The sequence below is a fragment of the Dendrobates tinctorius genome, unplaced genomic scaffold, assembly GCF_039654945.1.
Source record: "Dendrobates tinctorius isolate UK_male_01 unplaced genomic scaffold, ASM3965494v1 ptg000133l, whole genome shotgun sequence".
Lineage (NCBI taxonomy): Eukaryota > Metazoa > Chordata > Amphibia > Anura > Dendrobatidae > Dendrobates > Dendrobates tinctorius.
Genome location: NW_027361801.1, coordinates 43,464,208 through 43,480,821, shown reverse-complemented (window position 1 = coordinate 43,480,821; position 16,614 = coordinate 43,464,208). Strand labels below are relative to the sequence as shown.

The 16,614-nt window shown below is 42.3% G+C and overlaps 1 protein-coding gene across 1 annotated transcript in view; it reads right to left on the bottom strand.

The window, feature by feature from the left end:
• MAMLD1 (mastermind like domain containing 1) overlaps window positions 1-16,614 on the bottom strand; it is a 297,545-nt gene that overhangs the window by 142,815 nt on the left and 138,116 nt on the right. The gene's annotated exons all lie outside the window — the stretch shown is intronic.

Genomic DNA, 16,614 nt, shown 5'->3' with positions numbered 1-16,614 from the left:
AAGTACTGGACACTGACACTTTTTATTTCAATGTCACATTATCTGAGACTTTTTATCCTACTATTTTTGGTAATAAGTTAACCCTAATGATATGTGGCAATTAATTTAGCATATAGATGTGCATTTTGTAATTTTACTGACTTATGAGGGAGTATATAGGGAACCCCGAAACCCAAATTAAAGACATTGCTTGTTGGTAGGTCTCTATTAAACCCTGTGGCTCAGTGGTTAACACTGCAGCCTTGGAGCACCGGGCTCCTGAGTTCAAATCCCACCATGGCAACATCTGCAAGGAGATTGTATGTTCTCCTCGTGTCTGTGTGGGTTTCAGTGGCTTGGCGTGGGGGGGGCGGGGGGGGCGGTCCGCCCCAGGCGGCACGTGTGTGGGGGCGGCGCGGCAGCAGCAGCAATTCATCTCCTCTGTGGGAGAAGCGCGGAGGCACAGTGCAGCAGCATCGGGCCGGCCTGTGTGCGGGCACATGAGGCTGAGCAGAGCGGCCTGTTCGCCATCGATAGAAGGGGCGGGCTGTGACGTCGTTCAGCAGCGTCCCGCCCCCTCCAGCCTTTGCTCCTCGGTACTGAGGCGGCTTCGGCGCTGGGGGCTGTGGAGGAAGTGGGGACGCTGGCAGCCTTCCCGGGAGGACGGGCCGAGGCCCCATTCATTCATGGCGGAGCCGTCGTCTGACTAGGTGAGAGGTCTCCGGTGGTGTGTGAGTGCCCGACACCAGCGCCATTCCTGTGCCCAGTACAGCAGGGCAGGTGGAGGTGGGCGCACACACTGACAGCCCACAGTCCTCGTCTGGGACCCCACAAGGGCTCCTTGGGGTCTGTACTGTCACCAGTTCTCTTCCCCTCATTACTTGCGTCCTGGGGTGTGGGGCAGGCACATTACTGTGGGGGTGTCTGCTGGGGGTTGTAGTCCTGATGTGATATAAATGGGGCAATTCTCTGCGCCCCCTGATAGTGAGGCCGGTGCTGGGTGGTCTCCTCATCTCTACACCACAGTTTAAGGGGATTTCCATCACTTATTGTTGGGTCCAAGGTGGAATAATTAAGCCGAGACCCCCAAATCCTATTCTTGCCCCCTGGATCAGCGCCGCTCATCACGCTCACAGCAGAGTCTTGGGCAATCTATGGTCATCAATGTCTGGAAGGGGTGTCGCGTGACCGCTGCAGCCAGTCCAATGCCACCAATCATCTGCAGTGTTCACGTTCTGTCCTGCGTCGTAGATGATGATGGTGGAGACCTCATCTAGCCGTCCTGTCTAATGGTCGTAGTGATGTGATGTCACACCGCCGCCATCGGTTGTCATTCTGGGGATGCTCCTTAAGTACACAGCCGTACGGTGGCCCCCAGCCGAGTGCAGGGGCCGGGGTTCCTCTCTCATCATGTATGACCGCATACACAGGTCTGCTGGATTTCATACACATCCTATACCCGTGTATATATAGAGAACTGCAAGAAGATGAAAGTCTAGAAATTTAGAAATAATAACAGCAGAGTAAAGGTACTGTCACACTAAGTGATATCGCTAGCAATATCGCTATAACTTGTGACGATATAGTGATATTGCTAGCGACATCGCTGTGTGTGATACTTACCTACGACCCGCTCCCCCGCTGATTATCGCTGATCGCGCGAGAACGTCCAGGACTGTTTCTCGTCGTCAGCTTCCTGCGGCGAGACGAGCGACGAGCGTGGAGCCGGGCGGGAGGACGTAGGATCGCCACGTCTGACTGGTAAGTAGCGACCCCCGTCCCCAGCGATGTCGCTGGTGAGATCTGCCTGTGTGGCAGCTCACTAGCGACCACTTAGCGATGTACCAGCGATCCTGACCGCGTCATATCACTGGTAGATCGCTAAGTGTGACTGTACCTTTAGTAGCAGACTAAAAATTATATCTTTGAGTGTAGTGTGGGCTCTTCAGATGCTTCCGGAATCCGGATTATCATTGACCAAAGGGGCGGCAAATTTTTCGACCGCCCCGGGCGCCACAAACAGTTGCTACGCCACTGGTGGGTTTCCTTTGGATTCTCCAGTTTCCACCCACATTCCAAAGACATACTGATAGGGAATTTAGATTGTGAGCCCCAATGGGAACAGAAATAAAGATGTCTGTAAAGCACTGTGGAATAAGACACCGCTACACATAAATAAATAAAAAATAATACAAACCCCATAATATTTCTGTATGCTTTTAAATGATGGTCTTTGTGTTGATGGTTTTGTCTTTTGTGACCTAATAAAATAACACTGTACTTCAAAGAGAACTGGATGTGTTCCTTTGGGCATTTTGGATATAGGCAGGATTTCTATGTGTAGCGTCTTTGTTTTGGTATTAGGTATGATACCAAGATGATCACTATTGCTGCTTTAAGACGACCTGTAACTTGATATAAATATGTAATTTTTTTAATCTGCTGTATATCCTAGAGTCTGGTGTTGGTTTTCTTTTGCTCCCACACTTCTCATTCCTAAGATATGGCAAATGTGTCCCTGTATATACTGTACATTCAATCTTGCTAGCCATAGTGGTGTGATCCTCAAGAAGACTGCTACAGAAAAGTGTTGAGGACCATGCCCACTTGGCTTACAAGACATAATTTACTTATAGTGAAGAGAAGGCCATATCTCAGAAAAGGAAAGGCACAGGAACAAAAGAAAAATAGCGCCTTGTTCAGGAGAACACCGGCATTTACGCAACATTAAAAAGTACATATTTCTGGCAAGTTACCTCTTTAAATTGGTCATGCTGGTCAATGTGTCACACTCTACTGGTCTTACTATGTTCTCACTGACCTCTTAAGTTTTGTGTTTTCAGTGTGCAAAAATTGGCGCTTTGGCCAGCCTTATGGTAAATACATACCTCTATTCACTTGTGTGCTCAAACCTATTAATATAAGTTTGAGCTACGGAAAAAGGATTTCTTCCTCTCATGCATTATAATACCCTACAATTAATAAATCATTAACATAAATATGAATCTATGCATCTCTCTAACGTAATGTCTATACAAGTATTCATAGTGATCTACAGATGTATTAGAGATAAATGTTAACTACAGATTGGCCCATGGAGAAGTAGCCTACTGAATTTCATCCAGGTTTTCAGCCACTGTGGCCTCAGTTTCTTCCTTTTTGCGTATGAACCGGTTTAATGCCATTTCTGAACCACATTCTGAATGCAACATTTAGCTGGTGATTTAGCTGGTGGTTTTGTTCCTGAGAACTTGTCGGTGAAGGCCTCTTGCATTTCCGTGATCAATCAGGTTCCCGCATAGCCTTCCAGTGAGAGCACAGTCTTTCAGACACAGTGTGCACCAGAAGGAGGCAAAATAAGGCAGCAATGATGCACATGGGGTGCATTGCCTCTTCCAAGTAAGTTGCACAGGTATTGGAGATTGGGTACTTTTCCATGGGCCACCCTGTATTGTTTTGCAATACAAGAAATACGCCACTCCATTATACTACCATATTCTTCGCTCTGTTACATCTCCACCAATATTGCTTTTTCCTTCTTCTAATCTGCTCTGCCTAAAGCATGTCATATTGCTCTCCATGACATCAATTGTTCTGGACACCAGTGGTCAATTTTAATAAAGTGATTAGAGGAATTAGAGGAAAGGAATTAGGCTACAGCCTTTCATGGCCAATGAGACCAGGTTATTGAAGACAATGGATGAGAAGTGATGGCTGCTGTTAAGTGGAACATGAAGAAAATAAGATATGTATGTGGCTTGATTGAATTTCTTGTAGCACTTGAAGATCTGTCATTGTCGAAAAATATTCATTGGTTTCATGTTCACTGGAATGAAGGGACAGAACGAATAACGCGACTACAAAGCATGGCCTATTTCTACACAACTTTCTCCATTTAGTTTTGATGACCCAGAGTTACCTCTTTCTGTTCAGATTGTTAACAACTTGTTTGTACATTTCTTTCCACAAATCTATTTCTTCTGGGTCAGTATTAGAAACTGCTTACGAGATACAATAGTTGGATGTCTAAATAGGCAAGGTTGGTAATAGGAAATGCAATGGCGATGTCAGAAGTCCAAGCAGAATATCTGATACATCACTGTGATATGTATCGCCAAAATGGAATCTTAGGATGACATATATTAATATGTATTTTAGTGTATGTATAGACTGGAAATATAATTACGGTATTTGGCTTGCAATATTAATTGGTCTGTGGCCCTATTGATGTATTTTGTTCAATACGGCTAAGGCTATATGTCGTGCAACAGCAGTTTTCAGACCTGTTGCTCGACCAAAAACATCTCTACAACTTCTCTGCAATGTGATGTAAAAAATATTAGCGAACTCACAAATAAGTTGCAAGCAGCAACAGAAAATCCACCAAGATTTGGAATAATTTCTTGCAGGTCACAATGCGACACCATAGGAGGTCATTAGATGCGTTGTTGCAATAGGACACTGCGATTTCAATGTCGTGCAACACACATTGCCACGTAGCCCTAACTTTATGCCTGGTAAAGTGATTTCTTTTTATACAGAATAGAGACGAGATCATGGCATGGTTGACGTAACATGGGATATAAGCTGACTCCATGAAAATGAAATCCCAACATCTGGCAAAGGGATTTTTACAATTTTTTTCTTTTGTACATGTTAGTGCTTTTAGATCTCATATAAAAATATTCTACTTATATGATCCTTAATGCAGTTTTCCAGATGGGAAGTGCTGCTAATATGGCGTCCATCACCGGTTGCCAGGTATTCACAAGTATCATTCATGCTTGGCAGGTATTTTGTGAGTCCTAATCTAATTAGAGGGACTGATGTAAGATAACTAGTAGTCATGCATGAGAGCTGACAAGCAGCTGAAGGTCGTTCCATTGCACTAAACTAATTGCCATGCGCCTGCACTTGGTTTGAACAGTCATTTTGTGCTGTCAGAGTCCCTTAAACCTCTTGTCCTCAACACGTTAACTGCTCATAGTATTCGGGGTAGGGTTGGGTCCCCTCTTAAATAAGCCCACCCAATGAGGTGTCAGTGTGCCAGTATACTCACCAATAGTCTTCTCTTCCGGTGTCCAGCACCATCCGGCTCCTTTCCTGGGTCACATGGCAGCAATTCAGACTCTCCAGTTCTCTCAGCGCCTCGTTATAACACTCTATATACTTACATTGTAAAATCACTTCCAGGTCACAAATAGACCCAAATGTGTTCTGGAGAGTCTGAATTGCCGTCATGTAACTCAGAAGAGGAGCGGAATGGTGCTGGACATCGGAGGAGATGACAATATATTAATACACTAATATTTACATAAGTTTATCAGAAAAGAAATTAAATGGAATGCTTCTTAATTCTTGATGTGGGGCTATATGATTATTTGTCATGCTACTGATCTGCAGGGGCTGTACAAGCTGAGAAAAACATGGCTGCTTTCTTTCAGTAAATGGGCTTCTTCAAGTTAATCAAGCCGAGGAGCAATACCATTCACAACCTGTGAATAGGTGTGGCACTGTTTAGCGATTGATTTATAATGCCATTTAAGCCCCACAGTCAACTGCAATCAGTACACAAGCCTGTTTATTTGACTACAGGTGTTAAATAGAAATGTTCTTGACAAGGGATTAGCGGCTTCTAGCATGTTCATTATGTCTGACTCCAAAATATAATCTTTGGTATGACCACATATGGTCTATACAGTATATTTTGCAGCACAATGAATAGATTTGTATCATCAAGTGGCTTTTAGAGGCTTATCGCTCTGTCTATTAAAGTTACAGCAGGAAGATAAATGTTACAGAACCGGAAGATAAAATAGTTATTCAGCAGAAAATGAAAACGTATACCCTTGCAGAAATGAATACATATAGCTTATATACACTTCTAAACATTGAAATCGCAACACCAATAAGGAAAAGTGATGGAATCATGGAAATCACAGGATTGATAGACATGTTAATGAAATGCAAATGATGAAAAAATAGAAATAAATTGTACAAAACATCTCAATATATTCAGTATCAAATAAAAGTGCCTTTGCTTCTATCTATGATGTTATTAATGGTTGTCTGAGGAATGTTCTGCTTTGCTGAATGCACTTAGAAAACAAATCATCAAAATCCACCGCTGGCACCTCCCTTTGCATTGGCTGTCCAATGATCTCCCAGATGTGCTCGATGGGATACGATTAAGGAGATGCTGCAGGCCATGGTAAGCATGCTTATGCCAAACAGGTTGCTCACAGTGATATGAGTAACATCCTTCCTGCCATTGTTATGTTAAAAAATGGCTCCTGAGAAACTTTGAAGTCTTCGTACATGTTTCCCATTGAGCAAATCGGAGACATAATTGGTCATCAACTGCAAAGGGAACTGCCTGCACTGGATCTTGATGATTTGCCCAAGTGCTTTCAGGGAGACAGAACATTCCTCAAGCAACCATTAAAGTAATGGTCCGAAACTAATATTCATTTTAATCTTAAATATCTATTTATTGTAATAATCTAATCTCTTTTCTAATATACTATAAAAGTCCCTATCATTCCTGCTCTACTCTCTGTAACTGAGTTTTAATAACGCTTCGTTTGAGAACCCCAGAGCATGCTCAAACTGGACATCATTTGGGCAGAAGCTGCGATGACTGCCCCCAGCCTGAAACAAAGTGTCATCAGTGACATCCGTTTCATGGACTGGGTTATTCCCTGCTATACTGAGCATGCGCCAATTGTCAATTCTAAGATATGCTCAGTACGCGCTCCCTTGTCACTGTGCAGTATTCTTTTCAATGCACAGTGACAGTGCACTCCCTCTCTAACTCTAATGGGAAAAGACAATTTGGCAAGAGAGCAGACATTATAAGGAGAGAATGCAAGAAGCAAGGAGAGCACAGACCATCCCCTCCCCTGAAACAGATATTACTTTCGGGGTGGAGCTGGTCTCTGCTCAGCACATTCTGCCCCTATAATGCTCACTGACAGTTGAAAATATTGTGTATATTTTATTCTCATTTGCATATCATTAATATGTCTATCCAACCTGTGATTTCCATAATTTCACAAATTTTCCTTCTTGATGTTGCAATTTCAATGTTGAAGAATGTAGATTAACAATTTTGAAAAATTCCTTTATTCATGCCATTTATACAAAGATATATCATTCAATATTAATTAGTGATATGATACAATTGTTACATTGCCATTATTATCATTTTAGACAACGGTGCATCTACAGCAGTTGGAAAACTACAGCTCCCAGTTTTCTCAACATGTACGGGCTTTTCTAGGAGTTGCAGTTTCACAGCCGCTGGAGCGCATCCAATTTGAGACCATTGTCATAGGATTGTCTTCAGGAACTTTTCTCTAGACGATATCTTGGCAAACCTAATCTCTCGCTGTGATCACACAAAATGTGAAGATATAAATAATTTGCAAGTTGGAACCAGAATTTTATGTTAAGCCAAGCAACCAAATGACTTCAAGCACGGTTAAGATACCAGGCAAAATAATAGTTAAGGGGAAACCAAAATATTTCCAAACACAGAGAAGACAAAAGACCTAAAATATGTAGGTAAGACAAGATAGTTGTGCCTCCACTATTACTGAAAATTATTAATATCTATCCACAGATGCCTAAGCAGGGATTGTAAGGCTATGTTTCCATGGTCAGGAAACCTTCAGGATTTGCTGCGGATTGGACACTACGTACAGCCGCAGCGTCCAATCCACAGCGGCCAGATGTTACAGCATAGTGGAAGAGATTTTATGAAATCCCATCTCCACTATGCGTCCAGGCCCGCATGCGGCGGCCCTGCGTAACTGGACATGTGGCGCATCTTTCCAGACCGCAGCATGTCTATTTATCTTGCGAAGACACTCTGTCTCCGCAAGATAAATAACCCAGTCTATGAATACGAAGCGGTAATTCCGCATGTGTTTAATGAACACATCCAGAATCACCGCGCGTACAATAGGTGGCAGCGCTTAGGGCTGAGCGGGGTATCCGCTGGGTCCAAAGCGCAGGGAATCCTGAACATGGAGACATAGCGTTATGATCGATGTGCTTTAAATGTATCTTGTGTCATAAGGACCTAAAATTTAATATCATGTTATCATCTATTGTAATGCAACAATATGTCAGTCAGACCAGTTCGCACGAGCAACATGATGTTTCGACCATGGACGCATCACATTGAGCCACAGAAAGCAATTTAGGCCAGTGTGCTATTATTCCCCACAGTCTAACCAATTGTGCAGTATTAACCCCTTCACCCCCAAGGGTGGTTTGCACGTTCATGACCGGGCCAATTTTTACAATTCTGACCACTGTACCTTTATGAGGTCATAACTCTGGAACGCTTCCATGGATCCCGGTGATTCTGACAATGTTTTCTCGTAACATATTGTACTTCATGTTAGTGGTAAAATTTCATTCAAATAACTTGCGTTTATTTGTGAGAAAAATGGAAATTTGGCGAAAATTTTGAAAATTTCGCAATTTTCCAACTTTGAATTTTTATGCCCTTAAATCACAGAGATATGGCACCCAAAAAACTTGATAACTAACATTTCCCACATGTTTACTTTACATCAGCTCAATTTTAGGAAGTTATAAGGGTTAAAAGTTGACCAGCGATTTCTCATTTTTACAACACCATTTTATTTTTAGGGACCGCATCACATTTGAAGCCACTTTGAGGGGTCTATATGATAGAAAATACCCAAAAGTGACATCATTCTAAAAACTTCACCCCTTAAGGTGCTCAAAACCACATTCAAGAAGTTTAGTAACCCTTTAGGTGCGTCACAGGAATTTTTTTGAACATTTAAAAAAAATGAACATCTAACTTTTTTTCACAAAAAAAGTACTTCAGGTTCAATTTTTTTTATTTTACCAAGGGTAACAGGAGAAATTGGACTGCAAAAGTTATTGTGCAATTTGTCCTGAGTACGCTGATACCTGATATGTGGGGGGGAACGACTGTTTTGGCGCATGGCAAAGCTCAAAATGGAAGGAGCGCCGTTTAACTTTTTCAATGCAAAATTGTCTGGAATTCAGATCGGACGCCATGTCACATTTGGAGAGTCCCTGATGTACCTAAACAGTGGAAACCCCCTACAAGTGACCCCATTTTGGAAACTAGACCCCCCAAGGAACTTATCTAGATATGTGGTGAGAACTTTGAACCCACAAGGGCTTTACAGAAGTTTATAACGTACAGCAGTACAATTAAAAAATCATATTTTTTCCACAAAAATGATCTTTTCACCCCAATTTTTATTTTCCCAAGCGTAACAGGACCCTAAAAGTTATTGTGCAATTTGTCCTGAGTACGCTGATACCCCACATGTGGGGGTAAACCACTATTTGGGCGCATAGCAGAGCTCGAAAGGGAAGCAGCGCCATTTGACGTTTTGGCTGGAATTGAGATCGGACATCATGTCGCGATTGGAAAACCCCTGATGTACCAAAACAGTGGAAACCCCCCACAAATGACACCATTTTGGAAACTAGACCCCCTAAGGAACTTATCTAGATGTGTGGTGAGAACTTTGAACCCCCAAGGGCTTCACAGAAGTTTATAACATAAAGCCGTACAATTAAAAAATCATATTTTTTCCACAAAAATGATCTTTTCACCCTCAATTCTTATATTTCCAAGCGTAACAGGACCCTAAAAGTTATTGTGCAATTTGTCCTGAGTACGCTGATACCCCACATGTGGGGGTAAACCACTATTTGGGCGCATGGCAGAGCTCGAAAGGGAAGCAGCGCCATTTGACGTTTTTGGCTGGAATTGAGATCGGACACCATGTCGCGATTGGAAAACCCCTGATGTACCAAAACAGTGGAAACCCCCCACAAATGACACCATTTTGGAAACTAGACCCCCCAAGGAACTTATCTAGATGTGTGGTGAGAACTTTGAATCCCCCAGTGCTTCACAGAAGTTTATAACGCCCGGGCGTGAAAATAAAAAATTTGTATTTTTTCCACAAACATGATCTTTTAGTCACCATTTTTTTATTTTCCCAAGGGTACCAGGAGAAATTGGACCCCAAAAGTTGTTGTCCAATTTGTCCTGAGTATGCTGATACCCCATATGTGGGAGAAAACTACTGTATGGACACACGTCGGGGCTCGGAAGGGAAGTAGTGACGTTTTGGAATGCAGACTTTGATGGAATGGTCTGCGGGTGTCATGTTGCCTTTGGAGAGCCCCTAATGTACCTAAACAGTGGAAACCCCCCACAAATGACCCCATTTTGGAAACGAGACCCCCTAAGGAACTTATCTAGATGTGTGGTGAGCACTTTGAACCCCCAAGGGCTTCACAGAAGTTTATAATGCCCGGGCATGAAAATAAAAAAATCGTATTTTTTCCACAAACATGATCAATTAGTCCCCAATTTTTTCATTTTCCCAAGGGTAACAGGAGAAATTGGACCCCAAAAGTTGTTGTCCAATTTGTCATGAGTACGCTGACACCCCAAATGTGGGAGAAAACTACTGTATGGACACACGTCGGGGCTCGGAAGGGAAGTAGTGACGTTTTGGAATGCAGACTTTGATGGAATGGTCTGCGGGTGTCATGTGCGTTTGGAGAGCCCCTGATGTACCTAAACTATTGAAACTCCCCACAAGTGACCCCATTTTGGACACTAGACCCCCCACGGAACTTATCTAGATGTGTGGTGAGCACTTTGAACCCCCAAGTGCATCACAGAATTTTATAATGCTCGGACGTGAAAATAAAAAAATCATTTTTTGATTTACTATTTATGGCGGTTTTTATGTTTGGCGGCTGTCGCACGCTAAAAGACTCTTTTTATTGTAAAAATAGTTTTTGCATCACCACATATTGAGAGCTATAATTTTTCCGTATTTTGATCTACCGAGTCATGTGAGGTCTTATTTTTTGCGGGACGAGTTGACGTTTTTATTGGTACCATTTTCGGGCACGTGACATTTTTTGATCGCTTTTTATTCCGATTTTTGGGACGCAGAATGAACAAAAACCAGCGTTTCATGAATTTCTTTTGGGGGGGTGCGTTTACACCGTTCCACGTGCGGTAAAATTGATAAAGCGGTTTTATTCTTCGGGTCGGTACGGTTACAGCGATGCCTCATTTAGGTCGTTTTTTTATGTTCTGTCGGTTTTATGCAATGAAAACTATTTTATATAAAAAATAATTATTTTTGCATCGCTTTATTCTGCGAGCTATAACTTTTTATTTTTTCGCTGATGATGCTGTGTGGTGGCTCGTTTTTTGCGGGACAAGATGACGTTTTCAGCGGTACCATGGATATTTATATGCGTCTTTTTGATCGCGCGTTATTACACTTTTTGTTTGGCAGTATGATAATAAATCATTATTTTTTGCTTCGTTTTTTATTTTTATTTTTTAAGGGGTTCGCTAAAGGGGTTAACTAATGGGACAGTTTTATAGGGCGGGTCGTTACGGACGCGGCGATACCTAATATGTGTACTTTTATTGTTTTTTTTTGCTTTTTTTTTCAAAAAATGGATTTATTTGGGGGAATATTTTTTTTTTTTTTGTAATTTATTTGGCGATTTTTTTTAAATTATTTTAACACTTTATTTTTATTTTTTTTTTACTTTATTAAATAGTCCCAGGTGGGACATCACTGTCCTGTGACAGATCGCTGATCTGTCACATCACAGATCACTGTGACAGATCAGCGATCTGTCACAGGCAGTGCACAAGGCTTCCTCATGCCTGCGCTTTGCAGGCACTGAGGAAGCCAGCTTCCTGCAGGCCCCCGAAGGCCCCCGTCGCCATCTTGGATTCGGGGGCCTGCAGGAAAGGAGCCCCCGGCAGCAGCGCTGCACATTGCGCTGCCGTGGGGGGCTCAGGGAAGCACGGAGGGAGCCCCCTCCCTGCCGATGCTTCCCTTTAACCCCCGGTACACCGCGATCATGTTTGATCGCGGTGTGCAAGGGGTTAACGTGTCGGGGGCGGTCCGTGACCGCCCCTGACACATTGGGCCGGGTGTCAGCTGTGATAATCAGCTGACACCCGGCCGCGATCAGCGGTGCTCACCACGTGGGCGCCGCTGATCGCGGTAGACGTACTATCCCGTCCATGGGCATAGGGGCCCGGGTCCCATGGACGGGATAGTACGTCGGATGTCAGGAAGGGGTTAAAAAAAGGTAAATTATAATTCTAAATACCAATTGCAATGCTTAAGGAGGACTTTTCACCAGTTTTAGAACGTTAAACTAGCAAAATCAAGGAACAGTGGCTGCACAGCTGAGTAAAACATAGTTTTTATTAGTTAATTTCTCATCTCAGTTGTGGAGATATTAACTTGTAAAATTTTGGTTATAAATCATGATAAGTCCAACGGGTTATTACCAGAGCTTTATGTCTAGAGGTGTGTACTTTTTCTCCTGCATGATATTCACCAATCATGAGCAGGAGGCATCATGCAGGGGAAAAAACACACCCCTAAATAGGCTTAGAATAGATTTTCTCCTGGGTGAGACATGTAATGACCGACAGCCTTGCTCTCAACCCTGATCTTTGCACCTACTCAGTGTAGATATAGCAAAGTTGAGTGTGATTAGAAACACTTCCATTCTGATCTCACATCAGTTAGTGTGGGGGAACAGAAGTATTAACTTCCATGAGATGAAAGCTGGAAGTGTTTGTAATCACATTCAGCTCTGCAGTATTCCCTGTACACACACTCACGCTGATCACCATAGGCCTGTTTCACACTTCCGTTTTTTCAAATCCGTCAAAATCCGTTGGTTTCCGTAAAAAAACGGATCCGCCATTTTTTTGCAGGATCCGTTTTTTTGTCCCATAGACTTCCATTAGTGGTTACCGCGGATCCGTCAAAAAAACGGATCCGTTTTTTTAAAAACGGATCCGTTTGCATCAGTTTCCGTCAAAAAAACGGAAACGGATCCGTTTGGCGGACACAAAAACGGAAGTGTGAAACAGGCCTAAGAGAGCTGCAGGCATTTGTAATCACACTCAGTTCACATGCATAGAACAGGGTTGAGAGCAGGGCTGTCTGTCATTACATGTCTCACACAGGAGAGCGCCTGCTTTAAGATTATTTAGGGGCGTGTTCTTTTTTCCACTACAAGATGCTTCCTATTTATTATTCGTCAACCTCATGCAGGTGAAAAAGTACACGCCCCCAAAGACAAACCTCTGGTTATGCTTTCTTGGAATTATCATAAATTACAACCTAAATTAACAAACAAATATCTCTGCAATGGAGAGGAGAAATTAAAACATAAATACAAGATTTTACTAAGCTCTGCAGTCACTATTCCTTGATGTGGGAAGTTTACTATACTAAAAGTGGCAAAAGGTCCTCTTTAAAATGGGAAATACATTGGGCGCCTCCACCTATGGTGCACTGCTGCTATAAATAAATCGAAAACCTGTAAATTGTTTATACCAAAGATAAATAAACCTATATAAACCATGCACTGGGGAGCTGAGGTTCATTAGTCCTATGGCTGCACTTGAAAACTTAGCAAAATTTCCTTTTTAAATCTAAATAAAAAATTAATGTTAAAAAAATACATTTTAGCACATAAAATTGATCTGCGCTTTATATCACAGCTGAAATACAGTTACCTGCTTTGACTAATTTGGAAAAATCAGAACTTTAATTTTCTGTTCTTTTGTCCTGTAGCAGGATTTGCATTTGATGACTGTAATGGATATCTTTCTTTCTTCCAAAAGACACATTTTTTTTACCACTGTAATTAGCACAGTCTATTCATTTCCCATAAACACATCTGACCTTCTGTACCTCACCCTTTGTTCAATGTCGCTTTGGCGCATAAATATTAAAAAAGGATATGTGCACACAGGCAGGAGACATCGACATTTCCATTCTGTAGTAATATTAGCTCACTAACTGATATAACCAAACTCGTTTTAATAAACATTTTTGTGAACATTGCAATGATGAATTCTTTAGAATTGGACATGTAAAAATGTTAGCCTTATAAAGTAATTTAAAGAAAAACACAACTTTGCAGTCGCCAAATATTATTACTCAGTACAGTGAGCTGCAAACAATGCTCATATCTCAATAGTTATTGCTTTAACGATATTATTGACGTTACGATCTTCAGTCATGGAAGCATTCTGGTAAGATTTTCCCATTGTTGTCCAGCCTTCTGGTCAAAAAGCATCCAGCGAAGATTTAGCCTTCAATGATGGTCACATCTATACGCAAATAGATGCCGGCTGAAGAATCGTTCAGCCCATTACTATCTCTACTGGCCACATAAATATGATATTTTAATAGGGAGAGAAAGCCAAGCTGCTGTCATTGACTTTTCACAATGGGTGAAGACCTCATTTACATTAGTTGGCCAAACTAATGTCTACAGTCTTGGCAGACCATCTATTGTGCACAAGGCCTTCCGACTCTCCTCAACAGATGATATTGGATGAGAAAAGCATTGTGCACCTTGAATTTTTATACCCAATCCTCCTGTTCTCTGAAGAAGAAAATTGCCATCAAAGGCTTAAGGAACCGTTACACGCATCAATGTCCCAGCGATCCCATCAACGATCTGACGTGGATGGGATCGCTGTGACGTAGTTAGCTGATCGCTGGTGAGCTGTCACATAAACAGACCCACCAGCGATCAGGACCAGCGAGCAAGCTGGTTTCCATTGTAAACAGCAGGTATCTAAGAGCCGCGCGGCTCTTAGATACCCGCTATTTACCCTGCAAACCAGCATGCACGTTGGTTTCCAAGGTAAACAGCGGGTAACTAAGATCTGCGCAGCTCTTAGATACCTGCTGTTTACATTGGAAACCAGATCCCAGCGTCGCTGATCGCTGCTCTCCTGCTGCCACACGCAGCGATGCATGCTGGCCAGCGGGAGACCAACGATCATAAAATGGCCCAGGACGTTCAAGCGCAATCAGCGATACCCGGCAGGGGGGCTGGTGGCTGATACACGTCACACACAGCAATATCGCTGGCGTCACAAAATCGCTGTGAGTGACGGGGCCTTTACTCTTTACTCTACTCTCTACATTGAGAACACATTTGTGGATATGTTGGAAAAAATTGCTGGTGTCCAAATGCTCATTTAACTCGGTAACTTTATTCCCAGTCATTCAGAAAATTAGGATTCGGCATGTTCTAGTTTGTCTTAACATTTGGGAGATAACAATACATATAATTCTGCCGTAAGGATCTACCCAACTAGACCATGATCAAGGCTCCACACCGAAAGGCTTAGATCACTACCATATTGTGTTCAGCACTATATTATGTAGTATTTTTATTATGTAGTATTTTAATTATATCCAATAAATGTGAAATTTTGTTTAGCCAGGATTGTAAGTCCCATGCTGGATTTTTTTTTGGCTTGCTGTTCCATTACCTTATATGTTGCTCTGACCTGGGACTTCCTGAAATCCCTCTTCTAGAGTACCCAGATTGGTGAGCTGACACAACCCACCTTTTGTCCACCCACATTAATTTGTGCAGTTAAAAAAAGGTAGACACATGCCTTAACCCCTTAAGGGCCAGGGATATTTCTGTTTTTGCATTTCCATTTTTCCCATTTTTCTCCCCCTTCTTCCCACGGCCATAACTATTTTGTTTTTCTGTCAATGTGTCCATGTGAGGGCTTGTTTTTTGTTGGACGAGTTGTACTTTTGAATTGCACCATTGATTTCACCATATCATGAACTGGAAAATGGGAAAAAAATTCCAAATGCGGTGAAATTGCAAAAAAAAAAAAAAATGCAATTCCACATTTGTTTTTTGGATTTTTTTTTACCATGTTCACTAAATGCTAAAACTGACCTGCCATTTTGATTCTCGAGGTCATGTCTAGGTTCATTTTTTGAGATCTGGTTTTTTTATTGATATCATATTGGTGTGTATACAACCTTTTGATCACCCATTACTTTATTTTATTGCAATGTTGAAGCAACCAAAAAAAGTAAATCTGGCATTTCAATTTTTATTCTCGCTACACCGTTTACCGATTGGATTAATTCTTTTTCTGTATTGATAGATCAGGCGATTCTGAACATAGTGATACCAAATATGTGTTGTAACATCCCACACTATGAGTGGACGTGGAGTACTCACTTGGCTGGTCGTTTGAGCAAGATACCGGGACACTTAGGGTTAAAAAAAAGTCTATTCGGTTTATTAAGTACAGCATAAACCGCTCCTCAGGAACTTAATAACATGCAGCCGCCAGTACAATGTCTATGAAACAATCAGCTTTACAGGGTCTCTATAGTCCCTCACTGACTCCAGTCAGTTTACCACGGATTCCTGTCGGTTACCTGTTGGTGTCAGTCACACAGTTTTCCGGATGCCTCTTATCCTCAGAGGTATCTCCATAAACACTCCTCACTGACCCCGGTCAGTATAACTCACGGTTGTCAGACTGTCCACTCTGGAGGTATCTCACAGACCTCCTTCCTCTGGCTCAGACTAGCCAGCACTGCAACATATGCCAAACACACAGGCTCCATTAGGCAGCCTGTAACCACAACCACAGGTGAGGTAACATCACATGCACTGGTCACGTGACCATGACATCACTGCAGTCCTCAAACTCCTGCAGGGAAAAGGGGTACAGTGAGCACATGGGTA